The sequence below is a fragment of the Lampris incognitus genome, chromosome 13, assembly GCF_029633865.1.
Source record: "Lampris incognitus isolate fLamInc1 chromosome 13, fLamInc1.hap2, whole genome shotgun sequence".
Classification (NCBI taxonomy): domain Eukaryota; kingdom Metazoa; phylum Chordata; class Actinopteri; order Lampriformes; family Lampridae; genus Lampris; species Lampris incognitus.
In genome coordinates, this window is record NC_079223.1 from 48,092,254 (window position 1) to 48,107,343 (window position 15,090).

The 15,090-nt window shown below is 44.2% G+C and overlaps 1 protein-coding gene across 1 annotated transcript in view; it reads right to left on the reverse strand.

Moving 5' to 3' along the window:
• Window positions 1-15,090, reverse strand: part of ttc27 (tetratricopeptide repeat domain 27) — a 312,286-nt gene that overhangs the window by 8,835 nt on the left and 288,361 nt on the right. The window lies entirely within an intron of this gene.

Sequence of the window (15,090 nt, forward strand, 5' to 3'; positions counted from 1 at the left end):
GTAATACACGTCTATGACTACTGTAATACACTTCTATGTCTACTGTAATACACTTCTATGTTTACTGTAATACACTTCTATGTTTACTGTAATACACTTTTATGTCTACTGCAATACACTTCTATGTTTACTGTAATGCACTTCTATGTCTACTGTAATACACTTCTATGTCTACTTTAATACACTTCTATGTCTACCGTAATACACTTCTATGTTTACTGTAATACACTTTTATGTCTACTGCAATACACTTCTATGTTTACTGTAATACACTTCTATGTCTACCGTAATACACTTCTATGTCTACCGTAATACACTTCTATGTCTACTGTAATACACTTCTATGTTTACTGTAATACACTTCTATGTTTACTGTAATACACTTCTATGTCTACTGTAATACACTTCTATGTTTACTGAAATACACTTCTATGTTTACTGAAATACACTTCTATGTCTACTGTAATACACTTCTATATCTACTGTAATACACTTCTATGTTTACTGTAATACACTTCTATGTCTACTGTAATACACTTCTATGTTTACTGTAATACACTTCTATGTCTACTGTAATACACTTCTATGTCTACTGTAATACACTTCTGTCTACTGTAATACACTTCTATGTCTACTGTAATACACTTCTATGTCTACTGTAATACACTTCTGTCTACTGTAATACACTTCTATGTTTACTGTAATACACTTCTATGTGTACTGTAATACACTTCCATGTCTACCGTAATACACTTCTATGTCTACTGTAATACACTTCTATGTCTACTGTAATACACTTCTGTCTACTGTAATACACTTCTATGTCTACCGTAATACACTTCTATGTCTACTGTAATACACTTCTATGTCTACTGTAATACACTTCTATGTTTACTGTAATACACTTCTATGTCTACTGTAATACACTTCTGTCTACTGTAATACACTTCTATGTCTACCGTAATACACTTCTATGTCTACTGTAATACACTTCTATGTCTACTGTAATACACTTCTATGTTTACTGTAATACACTTCTATGTCTACTGTAATACACTTCTATGTTTACTGTAATACACTTTTATGTCTACTGTAATACACTTCTATGTCTACCGTAATACACTTCTATGTCTACTGTAATACACTTCTGTCTACTGTAATACACTTCTATGTCTACCGTAATAAACTTCTATGTCTACTGTAATACACTTCTATGTTTACTGTAATACACTTCTATGTCTACCGTAATACACTTCTATGTTTACTGTAATACACTTCTATGTCTACTGTAATACACTTCTATGTTTACTGTAATACACTTTTATGTCTACTGTAATACACTTCTATGTTTACTGTAATACACTTCTATGTCTACTGTAATACACTTCTATATCTACCGTAATACACTTCTATGTTTACTGTAATACACTTCTATGTTTACTGTAATACACTTCTATGTCTACTGTAATACACTTCTATGTCTACTGTAATATACGCCTATGACTACTGTAATACACTTCTATGTCTACCGTAATACACTTCTATGTCTACTGTAATACACTTCTGTTTACTGTAATACACTTTTGTCTACTGCAATACACTTCTACGTTTACTGTAATGCACCTCTATGTCTACTGTAATACACTTCTATGTCTACTGTAATACACTTCTATGTTTACTGTAATACACTTCTATGTCTACTGAAACACACTTCTATGTTCACTGTAATACACTTCTATGTCTACTGTAATACACTTCTATGTCTACTGTAATACACTTCTATGTTTACTGTAATACACTTCTATGTCTACTGTAATACACTTCTGTCTACTGTAATACACTTCTATGTCTACCGTAATACACTTCTATGTCTACTGTAATACACTTCTATGTCTACTGTAATACACTTCTATGTTTACTGTAATACACTTCTATGTCTACTGTAATACACTTCTATGTTTACTGTAATACACTTTTATGTCTACTGTAATACACTTCTATGTCTACCGTAATACACTTCTATGTCTACTGTAATACACTTCTGTCTACTGTAATACACTTCTATGTCTACCGTAATAAACTTCTATGTCTACTGTAATACACTTCTATGTTTACTGTAATACACTTCTATGTCTACCGTAATACACTTCTATGTTTACTGTAATACACTTCTATGTCTACTGTAATACACTTCTATGTTTACTGTAATACACTTTTATGTCTACTGTAATACACTTCTATGTTTACTGTAATACACTTCTATGTCTACTGTAATACACTTCTATATCTACCGTAATACACTTCTATGTTTACTGTAATACACTTCTATGTTTACTGTAATACACTTCTATGTCTACTGTAATACACTTCTATGTCTACTGTAATATACGCCTATGACTACTGTAATACACTTCTATGTCTACCGTAATACACTTCTATGTCTACTGTAATACACTTCTGTTTACTGTAATACACTTTTGTCTACTGCAATACACTTCTACGTTTACTGTAATGCACCTCTATGTCTACTGTAATACACTTCTATGTCTACTGTAATACACTTCTATGTTTACTGTAATACACTTCTATGTCTACTGAAACACACTTCTATGTTCACTGTAATACACTTCTATGTCTACTGTAATACACTTCTATGTCTACTGTAATACACTTCTATGTCTACTGAAATACACTTCTCTGTTTACTGTAATACACTTCTATGTCTACTGAAATACACTTCTATGTTCACTGTAATACACTTCTATGTCTACTGAAATACACTTCTATGTTCACTGTAATACACTTCTATGTCTACTGTAATACACTTCTATATCTACTGTAATACACTTCTATGTCTACTGAAATACACTTCTATGTTCACTGTAATACACTTCTATGTCTACTGTAATACACTTCTATGTTTACTGTAATACACTTCTATGTCTACTGTAATACACTTCTATATCTACTGTAATACACTTCTATGTCTACTGAAATACACTTCTATGTTCACTGTAATACACTTCTATGTCTACTGTAATACACTTCTATGTCTACTGAAATACACTTCTATGTTCACTGTAATACACTTCTATGTCTACTGTAATACACTTCTGTTTACTGTAATACATTTCTATGTCTACTGTAATACACTTACTTCTATGTCTACTGTAATACACTTCTTTGTTTACTGTAATTCACTTCTATGTCTACTGTAATACACTTCTATGTCTACTGTAATACACTTTTGTTTACTGTAATACACTTCTGTCTACTGTAACACACTTAATTCTGTCTACTGTAATACACTTCTATGTTTACTGTAATAAACTTATATATCTACCGTAATACACTTACTTCTATGTCTCCTGTAATACACTTCTATGTCTACTGCAATGCACTTCTATGTTTACTGTAATACACTTCTATGTCTACTGTAATACACATCTATGTCGACTGTAATACACTTCTATGTCGACTGTAATACACATCTATGTTTACTGTAATACACTTCTATGTCGACTGTAATACACTTCTATGTCGACTGTAATACACTTCTATGTCTACTGTAATACCCTTTGTCTAATAAAAACAAAGAATTATAAAGGAAAGATGATGAATAAAAAGGGACAGCGAGATGAAATCCACCTAATTTGTTTTTTTTGTGGATTTTTTCCCGCTTTTTCTCCCAATTGTATCCGGACAATTGCAGACTACCACATGCCTCCCCCGATACATGTGGAGTCGCCAGCCGCTTCTTTTCACCTGACAGTGACGAGTTTCACCAGGGGGACGTAGCACGTGGGAGGATCACGCTATTCCCCCCAGTTCCCCCTCTCCCCCGAACAGCACCCCAACCGACCAGAGGAGGCGCTAGTGCAGCGACCAGGACACATACCCACATCCAGCTTCCCACCCGCAGACGCCCAATTGTGTCTGTAGGGATGCCCAACTAAGCTGGAGGTAACACAGGGATTCGAACCGGCGATCCCCGTGTTGGTAAGGCAACGGAATAGACCGCCACGCCACCCTGATGCCCCCACCTGATGTTTAAGACAACATCTTGCATCCAGTCAGGAAACTGGACTCATTTTGGAGAGACCACTGGTTTTAGGCCCCATCCTGGTCTGTAAACCCTTAACAAGTGGTGCCATGTTGTATTGAACAGATTCAACACTAAGACACGGCATGAAAGGGAACATATTGTACATGCTGCCGGAGTCTCCCCAGACCAGAAAAGACTTGAGGGGAAAAAAGCAGCTTAAATTAAAACAATGAGGTTTTTCAGTGCTATATTGTTTTGCCGCTGATCTTCACTTCCCACTTTTCTAACATAAAAGCCTCCCATTCGACTTCTCAAAACCACGGAAAGGCAAATGTGGCCATAAAAGTGGAGGCGTGGAGAGCGGAGAGTGGTCCTGCCAGTCAATATGTCTTACCTGAGCCCAGTTTACCACTGGGAAGTATTTGTTTCAGGGAGGTGGAGGAGAGAAGCTTCTGGACTGAACCGATGGGAGGATGTCACGATGCCAAACCACTGTGAGAAAAGCTGCTTGCAGAGACCATTTGTTTAGTCATCGAGACCGTTGGAGTAATCCACAAATGGAGGAGCAGTACCGCTGGCACGGGGAGCGTGCCTTTCAAGTGTAGTAGTACATGAGGTTGGTTTGTTTTTGGTGCCAAGTGGAGGAACCAGTTAATTTCCAGTGTCCTTCCTGGATTACAGTGTTTGTTGGACTTGTACTGAAACCTAAGATGGAAAGACCTTTCTGTGGGATAATCCAGTATTTAATATTCATTGGGGCAAACACTCTAGCACCTCGGATGTCTGAACCCGATGACCAGAAGGGTTTCCAGGACCCTGGCACATCTTAAATTCACTTTTAAGAAACTGATGAGGACACAGACGAGCACTGATGTCAGGAAGCAGTACCTTCTGTGTTTCTCACTTTCTTCCCTGAGAGGAAGGCAGCACTTGTGGAAGAAGGCTACCACCATCTTTGTCTTTTTGCTAATGAGGACAGATGGGGTGGCATGGCTCAGGAGGTAGAGCAGGTCATCTACTAATTGGATGGTCGCTTGTTCAATCTCCGGCTCCTGCAATAGAACATGTTGAAGTGTCCTTGAGCAAGACACTGAACCCCTAACCGCTCCTGATGAGCAGGTTGGCACCTTGCATGGCAGCCTCCACCATCAGCCTATGGATGTGTGTGTGGATGTGCGTGTGGATGGGTGGATGTGAGGCATACACTGTAAAGCACTCTTGAGTGGTCAGTACACTAGAAAAGCGCAACATTAATGCAGTCCGTTTACCGTTTAGGACTGTCTTGCTGAGTATAACTGTGATGACGCCTTGCTCTTTATATTTATCTCAAGGTGGCTGCGGTGATTCAAAACATTGGAGAAATGTTAGTTCTCGCTATCGCCGCTCCCTCTCTTCATTCACCCTCTGGTTTCCGCTTCCGGTGTGGGAAGATGGCGGCGCAAATTCACATTTGCAGCAGGCTCACCCAGTACCGTCCGCGCAGTGTCTTTGTCCACGTCTGTGTCTAAGTTTTGTCTTGGTTTGGTGGCTGGGAGAGCTTGGTCTGCTTTGTCCGGTGGGCCCGGGGGCCACGGCCCCTGCTTGGAGCTGTGCCCGAGGAGGAAATGACGAGGGCGGTCTGACAGGATGCGGCAGCGGGGCAGGTTAAGCTAATTGCCAGCCCATGCAAACCGGTGGTTCCGACAGTCATCCTGGCTGGCGTTCGATCCCTTGGACAGTGATTTTCTTGTTCAGTTGGGTATATGTGTAGTTTGGATGTGTGTTAGTTTGGATATGTGTGTTCTTGTAGTTTTTGTCTTTGTGTTGTACCGCTGTGGGTTGGGGGAAACGGCGTTTCGGTTCATTTCCTGTGCGCAAGTACATGGAGTGAAATGACAAATCAAGTGTTGCTGATTCTAGCTCGCTCGACCAACACCGCTCTCTGTCGCTACCTGATCAACCGTCAACCGTGCACATGCGCGACTCACATCTAACGTTGACTCGGATTGGGCAGTGACGCGATCAAAATTCCTTAAAAGAACTTTGATAATCCAGAAAAATGTGAACATTATAAAGGAACAACTTCCTCTAGGTTGCAGTCAAAACAGGAAGTGCTGCATGTTCTTGTCGCTGCCTGATCTGAGTCAACCGTAGATGAGTCGCGGGTTTACCCAGCTTGACCTTATTGTGAAAATAAAAACAGGGTTTGGGTTAGACCAGTATGGTAGCATAGCAAACCTTTTCTTTTTGGAAAGAGCAAGTTAATATGAAACTGGGTCACTTTTGTGCAAGGGTTCGCCTCAGAAGCTGCACATCCACACACTGACAGTCAAAACACTTTATAGGGAGATGTTTTAGCTTGCGTGCTGCATACTAATCACTTTTCCCCCATATTTCCCATTCAATCGACTTGGGCGCCATGCAAAAGTCTTAAAATGGCAGGAAAAATGCTGGTTTTTCTCTCCATGTGTGCGTGTATCTGTCCGCTGATAATCTTACATACTACTGGGCCTGTCAGCCAAATCATTTTTGTGCAGTTATGACTGTATGACCAAGGATCTCTTCTGGTTGCGGTGTTTCAAAACCTTTGAAAAACCTGTTTTACACTGCAACCGAGTGCTAACTCCTCAGCTGGTCTTCTGCCTAAGTCCGGGCACCAGAGAAGGGTAGATATGCCTGGTGGGGATCTGCACCCTACTGAGTGCACTCTTCTAGTTTACCAAGTAATGAAAGTGGCAAGCCGTCAGCTCGGTGTGCCCTAACGCAGCCCAGAACAGCCAGCCTTTGGTTTGATCAGAGGTAAACTGCATAGTGTTACGGCATTCACACAAAAAAGCTTAAGTTGCCCAGAAGTTGTCAAAATGGACAAAACGATGAAAAACATCCATCTCATCCATCATCAGCCGCTTCTCCGGGGTGGGGTGGCAGTGGCAGCAAGCTAAGTAGGGCACTCCAGATGTCCCTCTCCCCAGCAACGTCCTCCAGCTCCTGCTGGGGGATCCCAAGGCATTCCCAGGCCAGACTGGACATGTAGTCCCTCCAGAGAGTTCTGGGTCTACCCCGGGGTCTCCTCCCAGTTGGACCTGCCCGGTAAACCTCCAAAGGAAGGCACCCAGGAGGCATCCTGATCAGATGCCTGAACCACCTCAACTGGCTCCTTTCGACACAGAGGAGCAGCGGCTCTACTCCGAGCTCCCTCCGGATGTCCGAGCTCCTCACCCTATCTCTAAGGCTGAGCCCAGACACCCTACGGAGGAAACTCATTTCAGCCGCTTGTACCTGCCATCTCACCCTTTCGGTCACTACCCAAACCTCATGACCATAGGTGAGGGTTGGAACGAAGATTGACTGGTAAGTTAAGAGCTTTGCCTTCAGGCTCAGCTCCCTCTTCACCACAACGGTCCGGTACAACGTCCGCATTACAACTGATGCTATGAATGAACATGAAAAACAAACGAAAAACAATTAAATTGAATTTTTTTAAAAAAGCAATGAAAAAAAAAGGATAAAAGTGGCCAATCAATGGCCACTTTCTCTGGCAGGAAATCTGGTGCTGTGCTGCATGTTTTAAATGTCCGTGTCGGCACCTCAACAGTGTGTTTAGATAATATAGATTTAACAGAGATCTCCCAGCTGGTAGCAGGGCCCTTTCCTACCGGGCCCCATTCCTGTGGAACAACCTGCCTGCTGCCGTCAGGCAAACACGGCCTCTTGGGTCTTTAAATCCAAATTTAAAACTCATCTTTTTGCCTTAACCTCACTCAATTAGTTGCTTTTAAGGTGAGTGCTGCACAACCGGTACTGCATGGTGGGCCGGTTTCTGTCTCAATGACTTTACCAACCACTGTTCTGCCGACCAGATTATAGAGTATAGATTATAGAGTACAGATTACAGAGTGTATATTACAGAGTATAGATTATAGAGTACAGATTACAGAGTATATATTACAGAGTATAGATTATAGGGTACAGATGATAGAATACAGATTATAGAGTATAGATTATAGAGTATATATTACAGAGTATAGATTATAGAGTATAGATTATAGAGTGCAGATTATAGAGTACAGATTACAGAGTATATATTACAGACTATAGATTATAGAGTACAGATTACAGAGTATATATTACAGAGTATAGATTATAGAGAATAGATTATAGAGTGCAGATTATAGAGTATATATTACAGAGTATAGATTATAGAGTACAGATTACAGAGTATATATTACAGAGTATATATTATAGAGTACAGATTTTAGCATATAGATTATAGAGTACAGATTATAGAGTTTGGATTATAGATTATAGATTACTGACTGGCCCTGAGATGGCCTGGCGGCCTGTCCAGGGTGTTCCCCTGCCTGCCGCCCAGTGGCTGCTGGGATAGGCTCCAGCATCCCTGCGACCCTGAGAGCAGGATAAGCGGTTTGGATAATGGATGGATGGATTACTGACTACTGCAATTGTTATCTTCTCTCACGTCTGCTCCTTCTTCTGTGTGTGTGACTGGTGTGATGTGAGTCTCCCCTGTGTGCTTGTGCAGTCTGTCCTCCTCTCAGGTCTCCATGGTGATGGTGATTGCCACCTGGACACTGCTTGGCATCCTCCTCCTCATCCATTCATCTATTATCCAAACTGTTTATCTTGCTCTCAGGGTGGTGGGGATGCTGGAGCCTATCCCAGCAGTCACTGGGTGGCAGGCGGGGAGACACCCAGGACAGGCCGCCAGGCCATCACAGGCCACACACACACACACACACACACACACCTAGGGACAATGTAGTACGGCTGATCCACCTGACCTACATGTCTTTGGACTGTGGGAGGAAACCGGAGCCCCCGGAGGAAACCCATCCAGACACGTGGAGACCATGCAAACTCCACACAGAGGACGACCCCCAAGGTTGGTCAACCCCGGGATTCGAACCCAGGTCCTCCTTGCTGTGAGGCGACCCCGCCTAACCACTGCACCACTGCGCTGCCCCTCCTCATCATATTCTTCATCTATTTCACAAGTGCGTCTTGGGAGAGAGATCCTCCTCTGGTGCTCTCCCTGAGGTTTCTCCCTGTTAAAGGGTTTTTAGGGAGTTGTCCCTTATCCGATGTGAGGGTCTAAGGACAGGATGTTGTGTTGCTGTAAAGCCCAGTGAGGCAAATTTGTAATTTGTGATATTGGGCTACACAAATAACACTGACTTGACTCCCTTCAAAAGAACTGGCATGAGCCTGACGGAGCCACTGGAACATAGCGCGGTGCAGGGGCTCGCTCTCTGCTGGACATTATTGATTACACAGCACAATATTCAGGAGCACAGGCACTTCGTCACGGAGCTGCCAAGAGCGCCGTCCAAGCTATGTTTCCTGGTATCTCTCGGGTTGGAATTCTTGAAAGACATCCTGAGGACACATCTGTTTCATGCAGTTTGGCAGGTACCCTGGACATGAGTGGGGTTTTCTTCCTTTTAGCTGCTGCAGAGCTCAGAACCAAGGGGTGTGCTGCATCCAATGAGAGCTGCAAATGTGGCCGAGGCCGCGGGAAGAACAAAGCATTGTGTCTTCGGACATGAGTGAAATTCCATTTGCCGAATGAGAAGGCAAAGCAGAGGCTGCTCCAGGTGAGGGAACATCAGCAGTATCTGTAGGACAGAAATACCCAGCTGACAAGACTTTTACCAGGACATAATGCAGTTTTCTTAAGTAGTATCGCCCGCTACTTCCAGCTCCATATTACCGGACTGAGGGAAATACGGTGTCCGAGGTGCCACGCGGGCTCAGGGTTAGTCTGCCCTCGGACCGATAAAAACGGCAGGCGTAACAGAGATGAGGTGAGCTGGTTTTGAGCTGGCTGCAGGTATTTTATCCTGACAAACCCGAAGCTCACCTGCCCACTAACTGATCAGAATCAGAACCATGTTTAGCGGCCATGTAGGTTTGCACTACATGGACTGTGACTCTGGTTTCGTGGCTCTCTGTGTACTTAACATAGAATAACGACACTACAACACAACAATCTTCACATATATACACAAAGGTGACTTCCACAGCTGAGATAAGAGGTGATAAAGTGCAGTGGTGCAGAGAATATATCAGAGATGCTGAAATATATACTAAAAACATGCATATGAACATGATCATACCTCAAATAGAAGTTTGAAAAAGGGCTTGTTGATGTTTGCACTGTCCACCCCAAAGAAAGAAGCTTCATTTACATCCGTTTGGAGCATGCAATCTGTAACTAGATATATCATCTGCATAATCTAACTAGATATATCGTCTGGATAATGTAACTGGATATATCGTCTGGATAACGTAACTAGATATATCAACTGGATAATGTAACCAGATATATCATCTGGATAACGTAACTAGATATATCACCTGGATAATGTAACTAGATATATCATCTGGATAATGTAACTAGATAAATCATCTTGATAATGTAACTAGATATATCGTCTGGATAATGTAACTAGATATATCAACTGGATAATGTAACCAGATATATCATCTGGATAACGTAACTAGATATATCACCTGGATAATGTAACTAGATATATCATCTGGATAATGTAACTAGATATATCACCTGGCTAATGTAACTAGATATATCACCTGGCTAATGTAACTAGATATATCACCTGGATAATGTAACTAGATATATCGTCTGGATAATGTAATTAGATATATCATCTGCATAATATAACTACATATATCATCTGTATAATGTAATTAGATATATCACCTGGATAATGTAACTAGACATATCATCTGCATAATATAACTACATATATCATCTGCATAATCTAACTAAATATATCGTCTGGATAATGTAACTAGATTTATCATCTGGATAATGTAACTGGATTTATCATCTGGATAATGTAATTAGATATATCATCTGTATAATGTAATTAGATATATCATCTGGATAATGTAATTAGATATATCACCTGGCTAATGTAACTAGATATATCACCTGGCTAATGTAACTAGATATATCACCTGGATAATGTAACTAGATATATCGTCTGGATAATGTAATTAGATATATCATCTGCATAATATAACTACATATATCATCTGTATAATGTAATTAGATATATCACCTGGATAATGTAACTAGATATATCATCTGCATAATATAACTACATATATCATCTGCATAATCTAACTAAATATATCGTCTGGATAATGTAACTAGATTTATCATCTGTATAATGTAACTAGATATATCATCTGCATATTATAACTACATATATCATCTGGATAATGTAATTAGATATATCACCTGGATAATGTAACTAGATATATCACCTGGATAATGTAACTAGATATATCGTCTGGATAATGTAAGTAGATATATCACCTGCATAATGTAACTAGATATATCATCTGGATAATGTAACTAGATATATCACCTGGATAATGAACTACCCGAGAACACCCTTTGGTTTTACACTTGACGTTCACATTGTATGTATTTCTTTTTTCGGGGGGGGGGATTTTTCCCCCTTATTCGCTCCAATTTACCCAGCCAATTACCCCACTCTTCCAAGCCCGGTCTCTGCTCCATCCCCTCTGCTGATCCGGGGAGGGCTGTAGACCACCACATGCCTCCTCCTATACATGTGGAGTCACCAGCCGCTTCTTTTCACCTGACAGTGAGGAGTTTCACCAGGGGGACGTAGCGCGTGGGAGGATCACGCTATTCCCCCCAGTTCCCCCTCCCCCCCGAACAGGCGCCCTGACCGACCAGAGGAGGCGCTAGTGCAGCGACCAGGACACACACCCACATCCTAATAAATGAGAAGTCCCTTTTCACCCTCGCTGGTGTCTGCACCCGCTGTGACTGTTACAGCGGCGTTTCACCGGTCCGGCTCAGCGGGTTTCTCCGCATCCCTCTAGCAGCCTGAAAGGGTGCTTGGCTGATCTGGACTAGCCCTCTGCTACCACATTCGTCAGAAGGTGCCGTCCCCCGTCCAGCGTCACCGAAGCTCCGGGTCAAAGAGAAACAGTTGGTGTTGGGCGGAGCCGCAGTGCTTTCTAGTCCCCTTTCTGGCTGTCTGGATTCGACACGTGCGGCGTTAGCGACGGCTAGACGGAGGATGGATAGGCAGCCCCGAGCGAAGAGCTTTATCTGATGCCGTAAGCGCCGCACAACAAATGAGGCCGGCCGGGCGCGGTGACGGATGCTGCGAGGCCCGCATACCGATAGGCCCGCAGCACCGCCCGTCTGCCAGTCCCGGCTCTACGTCGGCTTTTATCTTCCTCTCGCACACCAGGAAGGGAAAACAAACAAGCGCTGGGGCCGTTCCCCCTCCTCCCCCCCCTCCCCTCTCGATCCCTGGCTCTGTGTGACTGGCCGGGGCCGGGCAGCTCTGCCCTGCTCCTGCGGAGGTCATACGGTTCTGATTTATGAAGGCGCCTCCTTCTTTCCCTTTGCCGTTGTGGCTCCTCGGTGCCCTTGTCATTCGAGTCCCGTCTCGGTGGCTGTGGTGTCTGGGCTCATCATGAGCCCAGGGGACCCGCGTGGAGGTAGGGAGGCCGGGGGGGAGGAGGAGGAGGAGGAGGGGGGAGTCTCCCCCGCTAACACAGCCTCCTTTCTGTCTCCTGCAAACCACCGAACCGTCATCAGCTCTCACGCCCACGGCTGAGGGAGGAGGACGGAGCGGTGTGACACCAGCACCACCTTCATTTGGGCAAGGCGACGTGTGTGTGTGTGTGTGTGTGTGTGTGTGTGTGTGTGTGTGTGTGTGTGTGTGTGTGTGTGTGTGTGTGTGTCAGTGTGAGAAAGCTAACAGCGGACCCAGGTGGTCTGTATCAACATGAGACTGCGTATGTCTCAGAGCAGAAGTTATACGTCTATATTTCAGCCTGTGCACACTGGACGAGCTACGAGACCTGAGACGATATGAGCTGCCATTACTGAACCACAGCACGAGAGAGAGGGGGAGAGAGAGAGAGAGAGAGAGAGAGGGAGAGAGGAGGGAGGGAGAGAGAGAGAGAGGAGGAGGGAGAGAGAGAGAGAGGAGGAGGGAGAGAGAGAGAGAGGAGGAGGGAGAGAGAGAGAGCAAAAGAGAAAGAGAGAGCAAGAGTGAGAGAGAGCGACAGAGAAACCAGATGGCCAGAGAAAGCAGGACAGCCTGAGTGACGGAGCAAGAGACAGACAGAGCAAGAGACAGACAGACAGAGCAAGAGACAGACGGAGCAAGAGACAGACGGAGCAAGAGACAGACAGACAGAGCAAGAGACAGACAGAGCAAGAGACAGACAGACAGAGCAAGAGACAGACAGACAGAGCAAGAGACAGACAGACAGAGCAAGAGACAGACAGACAGAGCAAGAGACAGACAGAGCAAGAGACAGACAGAGCAAGAGACAGACAGACAGAGCAAGAGACAGACAGACAGAGCAAGAGACAGACAGACAGAGCAAGAGACAGACGGAGCAAGAGACAGACAGAGCAAGAGACAGACGGAGCAAGAGACAGACAGAGCAAGAGACAGACGGAGCAAGAGACAGACAGACAGAGCAAGAGACAGACGGAGCAAGAGACAGACAGAGCAAGAGACAGACAGACAGAGCAAGAGACAGACGGAGCAAGAGACAGACGGAGCAAGAGACAGACGGAGCAAGAGACAGACAGACAGAGCAAGAGACAGACAGAGCAAGAGACAGACGGAGCAAGAGACAGACGGAGCAAGAGACAGACAGACAGAGCAAGAGACAGACAGAGCAAGAGACAGACGGAGCAAGAGACAGACGGAGCAAGAGACAGACGGAGCAAGAGACAGACAGAGCAAGAGACAGACAGACAGAGCAAGAGACAGACAGACAGAGCAAGAGACAGACGGAGCAAGAGACAGACGGAGCAAGAGACAGACAGAGCAAGAGACAGACGGAGCAAGAGACAGACAGACAGAGCAAGAGACAGACAGACAGAGCAAGAGACAGACAGACAGAGCAAGAGACAGACAGAGCAAGAGACAGACAGAGCAAGAGACAGACGGAGCAAGAGACAGACAGACAGAGCAAGAGACAGACAGAGCAAGAGACAGACAGACAGAGCAAGAGACAGACAGACAGAGCAAGAGACAGACAGAGCAAGAGACAGACAGAGCAAGAGACAGACAGACAGAGCAAGAGACAGACAGACAGAGCAAGAGACAGACAGAGCAAGAAACAGACAGAGCAAGAGACAGACAGACAGAGCAAGAGACAGACGGAGCAAGAGACAGACGGAGCAAGAGACAGACGGACGGAGCAAGAGACAGACAGACGGAGCAAGAGACAGACGGAGCAAGAGACAGACAGACAGAGCAAGAGACAGACGGAGCAAGAGACAGACGGAGCAAGAGACAGACGGAGCAAGAGACAGACAGACAGAGCAAGAGACAGACAGACAGAGCAAGAGACAGACAGACAGAGCAAGAGACAGACGGAGCAAGAGACAGACGGAGCAAGAGACAGACAGAGCAAGAGACAGACGGAGCAAGAGACAGACAGACAGAGCAAGAGACAGACAGACAGAGCAAGAGACAGACGGAGCAAGAGACAGACAGAGCAAGAGACAGACAGAGCAAGAGACAGACGGAGCAAGAGACAGACAGACAGAGCAAGAGACAGACAGAGCAAGAGACAGACAGACAGAGCAAGAGACAGACAGAGCAAGAGACAGACAGACAGAGCAAGAGACAGACAGACAGAGCAAGAGACAGACAGAGCAAGAGACAGACAGAGCAAGAGACAGACAGACAGAGCAAGAGACAGACAGAGCAAGAAACAGACAGAGCAAGAGACAGACAGACAGAGCAAGAGACAGACGGAGCAAGAGACAGACGGAGCAAGAGACAGACGGACGGAGCAAGAGACAGACAGAGCAAGAGACAGACAGACAGAGCAAGAGACAGACGGAGCAAGAGACAGACGGAGCAAGAGACAGACGGAGCAAGAGACAGACAGACAGAGCAAGAGACAGACAGACAGAGCAAGAGACAGACAGACAGAGCAAGAGACAGACGGAGCAAGAGACAGACGGAGCAAGAGACAGACGGAGCAAGAGACAG